Source organism: Gorilla gorilla, chromosome 12 (genome assembly GCF_029281585.2).
Source record: "Gorilla gorilla gorilla isolate KB3781 chromosome 12, NHGRI_mGorGor1-v2.1_pri, whole genome shotgun sequence".
NCBI lineage: Eukaryota > Metazoa > Chordata > Mammalia > Primates > Hominidae > Gorilla > Gorilla gorilla.
The window spans coordinates 104,266,345-104,278,366 of record NC_073236.2 but is presented as its reverse complement, the minus strand read 5'-3'; positions in this window follow the sequence as shown (position 1 = coordinate 104,278,366).

Below are 12,022 nucleotides of genomic sequence, written 5' to 3'. Positions count from 1 at the left end.
TGATTTGACTATGATCAGATTTACTTGTTATTAAAATATTTGAAGCTGGTTTATGGAAACAGGAAACATATGGTATTGACAATATTCGGGAAATTAGTTCTTTTCCAATTCCTTTACCTGGCTTTATTTCTTCTCTTTCTGCCTTTATTTTTTTTTCTCTCCCATATTTTTAGTCGACACGTAATACAGTTGACCCTTGAACAACGCTGGGGTTAGGGGTGCTGACTCCTTGTGCCATTGAAAATCTTTGTATAGCTTTTGACTCCCGCAAAACTGAATTACTAATAGGCTACTATTGACTTAAAGCCTTCCTATAACATAAAGAGTTGATTAATACATATTATGTATGTGTTATTTTCTGTGTTCTTAGTAGAGAACACAGAAATTAGAGAAAAGAAAGTGTTATTATACACAGAAAATAGAGAAAAGAAAGTGTTATTTAAAAAATCATAAGAAAAAACATTTACAGTGCTGTGCTATATTTATTGATACCGTAAGTTTACATAGTCTATTTAAAAGATGAATTACCTGTATGCAATGGTGAGTAACTGCAACTGCACACCTCAATCTACAGTACATATCAAGCAATTCAACTTTTTCTTGTAATGTCATGACTTTTCTTCTGCTTCTTGGGAGCACTTTCATCATCTCTAGTGGCACTTTGTATGGGTCCCTTGGTGTCATTCAAGTTTTATGGTATTGCACTAAACACAATGAAAATTACGTGAGAACTGAAAGAGGACAATTTTTTACTATAATACGCAATTTACTGGAGAGATGAACTGTTCATGCAGAGATGATTAGCATCTCACAGTATTCTAAGCAGAAACTTGCACTTGCAACACTTGAGTTAACCACAACAGCAACAGGAGGTGGCTATGACATTGTTATAGTATTATGGTAGTACTATAGTTAATTTTTTGCAGTTATGATTTAATACTGCAACTTTGTTTGTTTACATTTCTCTCTACTGCAGATGGCATCACATACAGTCCATAAGTGTTTATGTGCATAAGTTTCAATAAATATAAACTTTGTATAATAGACGTGTGTATTTTATGGTAGTAAATGATAATGTAAACTAGTACCTACATATATTTTATGCATTCATGAGATACCTAAGTTATTCTTAAGATTTTGTGATATTTCTAGACTATGCTGTTCACCTATGAGTTTTTTCTTTTTTTATTATTATTATACTTTAAGTTTTAGGGTACATGTGCACAACGTGCAGGTTTGTTACATATGTATACATGTGCCATGTTGGTGTGCTGCACCCATTAACTCGTCATTTAGCATTAGGTATATCTCCTAATGCTATCCCTCCCCCCTCGCCCCACCCCACAACAGGCCCCGGTGTGTGATGTTCCCCTTCCTGTGTCCATGTGTTCTTATTGTTCAATTCCCACCTATGAGTGAAAACATGCAGTGTTTGGTTTTTTGTCCTTGCAATAGTTTGCTGAGAATGGCGGTTTCCAGCTTCATCCATGTCCCTACAAAGGACATGTACTCATCATTTTTTATGGCTGCATAGTATTCCATGGTGCATATGTGCCACATTTTCTTAATCCAGTCTATCATTGTTGGACATTTGGGTTGGTTCCAAGTCTTTGCTATTGTGAATAGTGCCGCAATAGACATACGTGTGCACGTGTCTTTATAGGAACATGATTTATAATCCTTTGGGTATATACCCAGTGATGGGATGGCTGGGTCAAATGGTATTTCTAGTTCTAGATCCTTGAGGAATCGCCACACTGACTTCCACAATGGTTGAACTAGTTTACAGTCCCACCAACAGTGTAAAAGTGTTCCTATTTCTCCACATCCTCTCCAGCACCTGTTGTTTCCTGACTTTTTAATGATCGCCATTCTAACTGGTGTGAGATGGTATCTCATGGTGGTTTTGATTTGCATTTCTCTGATGCCCAGTGATGATGAGCATTTTTTCATGTGCTTTTTGGCTGCATAAATGTCTTCTTTTGAGAAGTGTCTGTTCATATCCTTTGCCCACTTTTTGATGGGGTTGTTTTTTTCTTGTAAATTTGTTTGAGTTCATTGTAGATTCTGGATATTAGCCCTTTGTCAGATGAGTAGGTTGCAAAAATTTTCTCCCATTCTGTAGGTTGCCTGTTCACTCTGAGGGTGGTTTCTTTTGCTGTGCAGAAGCTCTTTAGCTTAATTAGATCCCATTTGTCAATTTTGGCTTTTGTTGCCATTGCTTTTGGTGTTTTAGACATGAAGTCCTTGATCATGCCTATGTCCTGAATGGTATTGCCTAGGTTTTGTTCTAGGGTTTTTATGGTTTTAGGTCTAACATGTAAGTCTTTAATCCATCTTGAATTAATTTTTGTATAAGGTGTAAGGAAGGGATCCAGTTTCAGCTTTCTACATATGGCTAGCCAGTTTTCCCAGCACCATTTATTAAATAGGGAATCCTTTCCCCATTTCTTGTTTTTGTCAGGTTTGTCAAAGATCAGATAGTTATAGATATGTGGCATTATTTCTGAGGGCTCTGTTCTGTTGCATTGATCTATATCTCCGTTTTGGTACCAGTACCATGCTGTTTTGGTTACTGTAGCCTTGTAGTATAGTTTGAAGTCAGGTAGCGTGATGCCTCCAGCTTTGTTCTTTTGGCTTAGGATTGACTTGGCAATGCGGGCTCTTTTTTGGTTCCATATGAACTTTAAAGTATTTTTTTCCAATTCTGTGAAGAAAGTCATTGGTAGCTTGATGGGGATGGCATTGAATCTATAAATTACCTTGGGCAGTATGGCCATTTTCATGATATTGATTCTTCCTACCCATGAGCATGAATGTTCTTCCATTTGTTTGTATCCTCTTTTATTTCGTTGAGCAGTGGTTTGTAGTTCTCCTTGAAGATGTCCTTCACATCCCTTGTAAGTTGGATTCCTAGGTATTTTATTCTCTTTGAAGCAATTGTGAATGGGGGTTCACTCATGATTTGGCTCTCTGTTTGTCTGTTATTGGTGTATAAGGATGCTTGTGATTTTTGCATATTGATTTTGTATCCTGAGACTTTGCTGAAGTTGCTTATCAGCTTAAGGAGATTTTGGGCTGAGACAATGGGGTTTTCTAGATATACAATCATGTCATCTGCAAACAGGGACAATTTGACTTCCTCTTTTCCTAATTGAATGCCCTTTATTTCCTTCTGCTGCCTGATTGCCCTGGCCAGAACTTCCAACACTATGTTGAATAAGAGTGGTGAGAGAGGGCATCCCTGTCTTGTGCCAGTTTTCAAAGGGAATGCTTCCAGTTTTTGCCCATTCAGTATGATATTGGCTGTGGGTGTCATAGATAGCTCTTATTATTTTGAGATATGTCCCATCAATACCTAATTTATTGAGAGTTTTTAGCATGAAGTGTTGTTGAATTTTGTCAAAGGCCTTTTCTGCATCTATTGAGATAATCATGTGGTTTTTGTCTTTGGTTCTGTTTATATGCTCGATTACGTTTATTGATTTTCGTATGTTGAACCAGCTTTGCATCACAGGGATGAAGCCCACTTGATCATGGTAGATAAGCTTTTTGATGTGTTGCTGGATTCAGTTTGCCAGTATTTTATTGAGGATTTTTGCATCAATGTTCATCAAGGATATTGGCCTAAAATTCTCTTTTTTTGTTGTGTCTCTGCCACGCGTTGGTATCAGGATGATGCTGGCCTCATAAAATGAGTTAGGGAGGATTCTCTCTTTTTCTATTGGTTGGAATAGTTTCAGAAGGAATGGTACCAGCTCCTCCTTGTACCTCTGGTAGAATTTGGCTGTGAATCCATCTGGTTCTGGACCTTTTTTGGTTAGTAAGCTATTAATTATTGCCTCAATTTCAGAGCCTGTTATTGGTCTCTTCAGAGATTCAAGTTCTTCCTGGTTTAGTCTTGGGAGAGTGTATGTGTCGAGGAATTTATCCATTTCTTCTAGATTTTCTAGTTTATTTGCATGGGGGTGTTTATACTATTCTCTGATGGCAGTTTGTATTTCTTTGGGATCGGTGGTAATATCCCCTTTGTCATTTTTTATTGCATCTATTTGATTCTTCTCTCTTTTCTTCTTTATTAGTCTTGTTTGCGGTCTGTCAGTTGATCTTTTCAGAAAACCAGCTCCTGGATTCATTGATTTTTTTGAAGGGTTTTTTGTGTCTCTATTTCCTTCAGTTCTGCTCTGATCTTAGTTATTTCTTGCCTTCTGCTAGCTTTTGAATGTGTTTGCTCTTGCTTCTCTAGTTCTTTTAATTGTGATGTTACGGTCTTTCCTGCTTTCTCTTGTGGGCATTTAGTGCTATAAATTTGCCTCTACACACTGCTTTGAATGTGTCCCAGAGATTCTGGTATGTTCTGTGTTTGTTCTCGTAGGTTTCAAAGAACATCTTTATCTCTGCCTTCATTTCATTATGTACCCAGTAGTCATTCAGGAGCAGGTTGTTCAGTTTCCATGTAGTTGAGCCGTTTTGAGTGAGTTTCTTAATCCTGAGTTCTAGTTTGATTGCACTGTGGTCTGAGAGACAGTTTGTTATAATTTATGTTCTTTTACATTTGCTGAGGAGTGCTTTACTTCCAACTATGTGGTCAGTTTTGGAATGGGGTGGTGTGGTGCTGAAAAGAATGTAGATTCTGTTGATTTGGGGTGGAGAGTTCTGTAGATGTCTATTAGGTCTGCTTGGTCCAGAACTGAGTTCAATTCCTGGATATCCTTGTTGACTTTCTTTCTCACTGATCTCTCTAATGTTGACAGTGGGGTGTTAAAGTCTCCCATTATTATTGTGTGGGAGTCTAAGTCTCTTTGTAGGTCACTAAGGACTTGCTTTATGAATCCGGGTGCTCCTGTATTGGGTGCATATATATTTAGGATAGTTCTTCTTGTTGAATTGATCCCTTTTTACCATTATGTAATGGCCTTCTTTGTCTCTGTTGATCTTTGTTGGTTTAAAGTCTGTTTTATCCGAGACTAGGATTGCAACCCCTGCCTTTTTTTGTTTTTCATTTGCTTGGTAGATCTTCCTCCATCTCATTATTTTGAGCCTGTGTGTGTCTCTGCACATGTGATGGGTTTCCTAAATACAGCACACTGATGGGTCTTGACTCTTTATCCAATTTGCCAGTATGTGCATTTTAATTGGAGCATTTAGCCCATTTACATTTAAGTTTAGTGTTGTTATGTGTGAATTTGATCCTGTCATTATGATGTTAGCTGGTTATTTTGCTCATTAGTTGATGCAGTTTCTTCCTAGCCTCGATGGTCTTTACAATTTGGCATGTTTTTGCAGTGGCTGGTACTGGTTGTTCCTTTCCGTGTTTAGTGCTTCCTTCAGGAACTCTTTATGGCAGGCCTGGTGGTGACAAAATCTCTCAGCATTTGCTTGTCTGTAAAGGATTTTATTTCTCCTTCACTTATGAAGCTTAGTTTGGCTGCATATGAAATTCTGGGTTGAAAATTCTTTTCTTTAAGAATGTTGAATATTGGCCCCCATTCTCTTCTGGCTTGTAGAGTTTCTGCCGAGAGATCAGCTGTTAGTCTGATGGGCTTCCCTTTGTGGGTAACCCGACCTTTCTCTCTGGCTGCCCTTAACATTTTTTCCTTCATTTCAACTTTGGTGAATCTAACAATTATGTGTCTTGGAGTTGCTCTTCTCGAGGAGTATCTTTGTGGCATTCTCTGTATTTCCTGAATTTGAATGTTGGCCTGCCTTGCTAGATTGGGGAAGTTCTCCTGGGTAATATCCTGCAGAGTGTTTTCCAACTTGGTTCCATTCTCCCCATCACTTTCAGGTACACCAATCAGACGTAGATTTGGTCTTTTCACATAGTCCTATATTTCTTGGAGACTTTGTTCGTTTCTTTTTATTCTTTTTTCTCTAAACTTCTCTTCACGCTTCATTTCATTCATTTCATCTTCCATCACTGATACCCTTTCTTCCAGATGATCGCATCAGTTACTGAGGCTTGTGCATTTGTCACATAGTTCTCGTGCCTTGGTTTTCAGCTCCATCAGGTCCTTTAAGGACTTCTTTGCATTGGTTATTCTAGTTATCCATTTGTCTAATTTTTTTTCAAAATTTTTAACTTCTTTGCCATTGGTTCGAACTTCCTCCTGTAGCTTGGAGTAGTTTGATCTTCTGAAGCCTTCCTCTCTCAACTCATCAAAGTCATTCTCCATCCAGCTTTGTTGTGTTGCTGGTGAGGAGCTGAGATCCTTTGGAGTAGGAGAAGCACTCTGATTTTTAGAGTTTCCTGTTTTTCTGCTCTGTTTTTTCCCCATCTTTGTGGTTTTACCTACCTTTGGTCTTTGGTGATGGTGACATACAGATGGGTTTTTGGTGTGGGTGTCCTTTCTGTTTGTTAGTTTTCCTTCTAAGAGTCAGGACCCTCAGTTGCAGGTCCTTTGGAGTTTACTGGAGGTGCACTCCAGACCCTGTTTGCCTAGGTATCAACAGCGGTGGCTGCGGAACAGCAGATATTGGTGAACCGCAAATGCTGCTGCCTGATCGTTCCTCTAGAAGTTTTGTCTCAGAGGAGTACCCGGCCGTGTGAGGTGTCAGTCTGCCCCTACTAGGGGGTGCCTCCCAGTTAGGCTACTCGGGGGTCAGGGACCCACTTGAGGAGGCAGTCTGCCCATTTTCAGATCTCCAGCTGTGTGCTGGGAGAACCACTACTCTCTTCAAAGCTGTCAGACAGGGACATTTAAGTCTGCAGAGGTTATGGCTGTCTTTTGTTTGTCTGTGCCCTGCCCCCAGAGGTGGAGCCTACAGAGGCAGGCAGGCCTCCTTGAGCTGTGGTGGGCTCCACCCAGTTCGAGCTTCCTGGGCCGCTTTGTTTACCTACTGAAGCCTGAGCAATGGCGGACGCCCCTCCCCCAGCCTTGCTGCTGCCTTGCAGTTTGATCTCAGATTGCTGTGCTAGCAATAAGCGAGGCTCCGTGGGCATAGGGCCCTCCAAGCCACGTGCGGGATATAATCTCCTGGTGTGCCGTTTGTTAAGCCAGTTGGAAAAGCGCAGTATTAGGGTGGGAGTGACCCGATTTTCCAGGTGCTGTCTGTCACCCCTTTCTTTGACTAGGAAAGGGAATTCTCTGACCCCTTGCACTTCCCTGGGTGAGGTGATGCCTCGCCCTGCTTCAGCTCACACACTGTGTGCTGCACCCACTGTCCTGCACCCACTGTCCAGTACTCCCCAGTGAGATTAACCTGGTGCCTCATTTGGAAATGCAGAAATCACCCGTCTTCTGTGTGGCTCATGCTGGGAGCTGTAGACCAGAGCTGTTCCTATTCGGCCATCTTGGCTCCACCCCCCGAGTTTTTTCAAATTGCTGCAAATCTCCAAAACATTTTCTAACATGTTTATTGAAAAAATGTTGCATATAAGTAGATCCATGCAGTTCAAACCTGTGTTGTTCAAAGTTTAAGTGTAATTGGACATATATGGGAAACAGAGTGATGTTTTGATACACGTATATAATGTGTAATGATCAAATTAGGATAATTAGCATATTAATTATCTCAAACAGCTATCAGGCTGGGTGTGGTGGCTAACATCTGTAATCCCAGAATTTTGGGAAGCCTAGGCAGGAAGATTGCTAGAGGCCAGGAGTTCAAGGCCAGCCTGGGCAAAATGAAACCCTGTCTCTACAAAAAATAAAATAAAACCATTTCTTTGTGTTGGGAACATTGAAAGTCCCCTTTTATGTTTTTGAAAATATGTATTAAATTATTTTAACTGTATTCACCATACATTGCTATAGAATACTAGAACTTTTTCTTCATGTCTACCTGTAATTGTATCTGTTAACCAACTTGTTCCTATACTCCCTTCCCTCCACCCTTCCAAGCCTCATAACCACTATTCTACTCCCTACTTCTATGACTTCAATGTTTTTAAGCTTCCACATGAGTGAAAACATGCAGTATTTATCCCTCTGTGTCTGACATTTCAATGAATACGATGTCCTTGAGGCTCATCCATGTGGCTATGAATGACAGGGTTTCATTTATTTAGGACCAAATAGTAGTCCACTGTGTATATGTACCACACTTTCTTTATCCATGTATTCATTGATAGGCATTTAAGTTGATTCGTATCTTGGCTGTTGTGAATAGCATTGCAATAAAAATGGAAGTATAGATATCTCTCTGACCTACTGATTTCCTTTCCTTTGGATAAGTACATAGTAGTGGGATGGCTGAATCATATAGTAGTCCTATTTTTAGTTTTTGGAGAAGCCTTCATACAGCTTCTTATAATGACTGTACTAATTTACATTTACACCAACGGTGTCTAAGGATTTCCTTTTCTCTGCATCCTCTCCAGCCTTTGTTATTTTTTATCTTTTTGACAATAGTTATTCTAACTGGTGTGAAATGAGATAAATGTGGTTTTGATCTGCATTTTTCTGATGATTAGTGATATTGAGCATTTCCTCATGTACTTTTTGGCCTTTTGTATATCTTCTTTTAAAATATATATATTCAAAACGTTTGCCCATTTTTAAATCAGATTATTTGTTGTTGTTGTTGTTTTGCTGTTGAGTTTTTGCTGTTGAGTTCTCTGTGTATTCTAGATATTTGTCTCTTGGATGAAAAGCATGCCACACTTTCTCCCATTCTACAGGTTTTGACTTCATTCTATTCATTGATTTCCTTGACGTGGAGAAGATTTTTTGTGTGATATAGTCCTATTTGTCCACTTTTTTGTTGCCTGTGCATTTGAAGTCTTACCGATAAAGTATATGTGCATTCCAATGTCCTGAAGCATTCCCCTATGTTTTCTTCTAATAGTTTTATAGCTTCAGTGTTACATTTAAGTACTTAATCCATTTTGAATTGATATTTGTAAATGTGGAGATATAGGGATCTACTTTCATTCTTCTGCGTATGAATATCCAGCTTTCTCAGCAGAATTTATTGAAGAGGTTGTCCTGTCCCTAATGCATGTTGAAATTCAGTTGGCTGTAAATATGTGGATTTACCTCTGGGTACTCTGTTCTCCTCCGTTGGTCCATGTGTCTGTTTTTGACCAGTGTCATGATGTTTTGGTTACTGCAGCTTTGTAGTATATGTTGAAGTCAGGTAGTGTCATGCATCCAGCTTTGTTCTTTTGGCTCAGTATTTATTTGGCTATTCAGGGTCTTTTGTGGTACCATATGAATTTTAGAGTAGATGTTTCTATTTCTATGAAGAATGTCATTGGTGTTTGATAAGAATTGCACTCAATCTGTATATGACTTTGGGTAGTATGCCTACTTTAACAATCTTAATTCTTCCAATCCGTAGTCATTTTTTGTTTCCTCTCCAATTTCTTTTATCTGTGTTTTTTAGTTTTCATTGTAGAGAACTTTTACTTCCTTGATTCAATTTATTTATAGATATTTTACTTTTATAAGGGATTGCTTTCTTGGTTTCTTTTTTGGCTAGTTTGTTATTGGGGTATAGAAATGCTATTGACTTTTGTATGCTGATTTTGAATCCTGCAACTTTGCTAACTTTGTCAATTAGTTCTAACAGCTTTTTTGGTAGAGTTTTTAGGATTTTCTATATAAAATGTCATGTCATCTGCAAACAGGGACAATTCGACTTACTCTTTCCAATTTAAATGCCCTTTATTGATTTATCCTGCATAATTGCCCTGGCCAGGACGTCCCAGATACTACGTTGAAAGTGGGCATCCTTGCCTTGTTCTAGTTCTTTGGAGGAAATTCTGGAAGCTTTTCAGTCTGATGTTAGCTTTGGCTTTGTCACATATGGCTTTTATTGTGTTGAAGTATGTTGCTCTTATACCTAATTTGTTGAGAGTTTTTATCAAAAGCTTTTTCTACATCAATTGAGATAATTATATTGTTTTCATTCTTCATTCTTTGATGTGATGTATCACATTTATTGATTTGTGTATGTTGAATCATTCTTGCATCCCTAGGATAAATTCCACTTAATCAAAGTGTATTATCTTTTTGATGTGCTGTTGATTTCACTTTGCTAGTATTTTACTGAGGTTTCTGGCATCTTTCAATTCATCAGGGATATTGGCCTGGAGTTTTCTTTTTGTTGATTTTGTTTGGATTTGGTATTAGATTAATGCTGGCCTCACAGAATGAGTTAGGAAGAATTCTATCCTCATCATTTTTTTGGGATAGTTTGAGAAGAATTTGTGTTGAATCATCTTTAACAGTTTGTTAGAATTCAACGTTAAAGCCATCTGGTCCTGTACTTTTCTTGGTGAGAGATTTTTTATTAATGATTGAATTTTGATACTCATTATTGGTCTGTTCAAGTTTTCTATTCCTTCCTGGTTCAATCTTGGTAGGTTATATGTGTCTAGAAATTTGTCCATTTATTGTAGGCTTCACAATTTTTTCATGTATCAATTTTTTACAGTATAATTTCTTTGGTATCAGTTGTAATGCTTCCTCTTTCATTTCTCATTTTATTTATTTGGGTCTCAACTTTTTTCTTAGGCTAGCTAACAGTTTGTCAATTTTGTTTCAATTTTCAAAAATCTAACTTTTCATTGATCTTTTGCATTTTAGTCTCTATTTTGTTTAGAGAAATCATTTTATTATTTCTTTCTTCTGCTTCAATATTTCTTATCTCATTACTTCTACTAATTTTGGGTTTCATTTGTTCTTGCTTTGTAGCTCCTTGAGGTACATCATTATGTTGTTTACTTAAAATCTCTCTGCTTTTTTGATGTAGGTGTTTATTGTTATAAACTTTTCTGTTAATACAGCTATTCCAGTATCTGGTAGGTTTTGATGTGCCTTGTTTTATTTTACTTTAAATCAAAACACATTATTTTAAATAAATAAATTTATTTATTTCAAAAAATGTATTTTATTTCTTCTCAGACACATTAGTAATCCAGAAGCAAGTTATTTAATTTCCATGTATTTGTACAATTTCCAAAGTTCCTTTTGTTATTGGTTTCTAGTTTTCTTTGTCATCTCAGAAGACATCTGATATGATTTTGATTTTTTAAAATTTGTTGTGACTTGTTTTGTGATGATATAATGAAAATAAGTAATGAAATAATGGTTGATCCTGAGAATGTTCCATGTGCTCATGAGAAAAATGTATATTCTGAAGCTGTTGAATGAAATGTTTTGTAAATATCTGGTATGTCCATTTGGTCTATTTGATCTATCTATTGTAGTTCAAGTCCAATGTTTCTTTGTTGAATTTCTGTCTATATGATCTAATGCTGAGAGTATCTAATGCTGAAAGTGGCATTAAATTCCCCAACTATTATTGTATTGGGATATATCTTTCTCTTTAGCTGTAATAATTTTTGCTTTATATATCTGGGTGATCTGGGATTAGTTGCATACATATTGATAGTTGTCATATCTTCTTGCTGAATCAATCCCCTTATCATTATGTAATGACCTTCTTTGTCTCCCTTGTTCTTTGAATTAAAATCTATTTTGTCTGACATAAATATTTGTACTCCTGCATGCTTTTGCTTTGTGTGGAATATCTTTTTATGTTTCATTTTTAGTCATGTGTCTTTAATTGTACAGTGAGTTTCTTATACACAGCATATAGTTGGTTCTTATAGTTTTATTCATTTAGCCAATCTATACTTTTCAATTAAAAATTTCAACCATTTACATTAAACATTATTATTGATAGGTGGAGAATTACTCCTGTCATTTTCTTAATTTTTTCTGATATTTTAAATTTATTCTTTGTTTCTTCCTCTCTTATTGGTTATCTTTGCATTTGGTGGTTTTCTGTAGTAATGATGTTGGTTTTATTTCTCTTTCTCTTTTGTGTATCTGGTCTACCAGTGGGTTTTATAGTTTCATGTGTTTTCATGATGGTAGATATCATCCTTTTACTTCCCAATGTAGGACTGCCTTAAACATTTTTTTTTGTAGGAACACTGTAGTGGTAATCATTTCTCAGGTTGTGCATAACTGTGAGAAACTTTATTTCTTCTTTGTTTCTGAAAGATAGCTTTGGAATATGTAGTATTCTTGGCTAACAATTTTATTTTTTTCAGCAGTTTGAATAT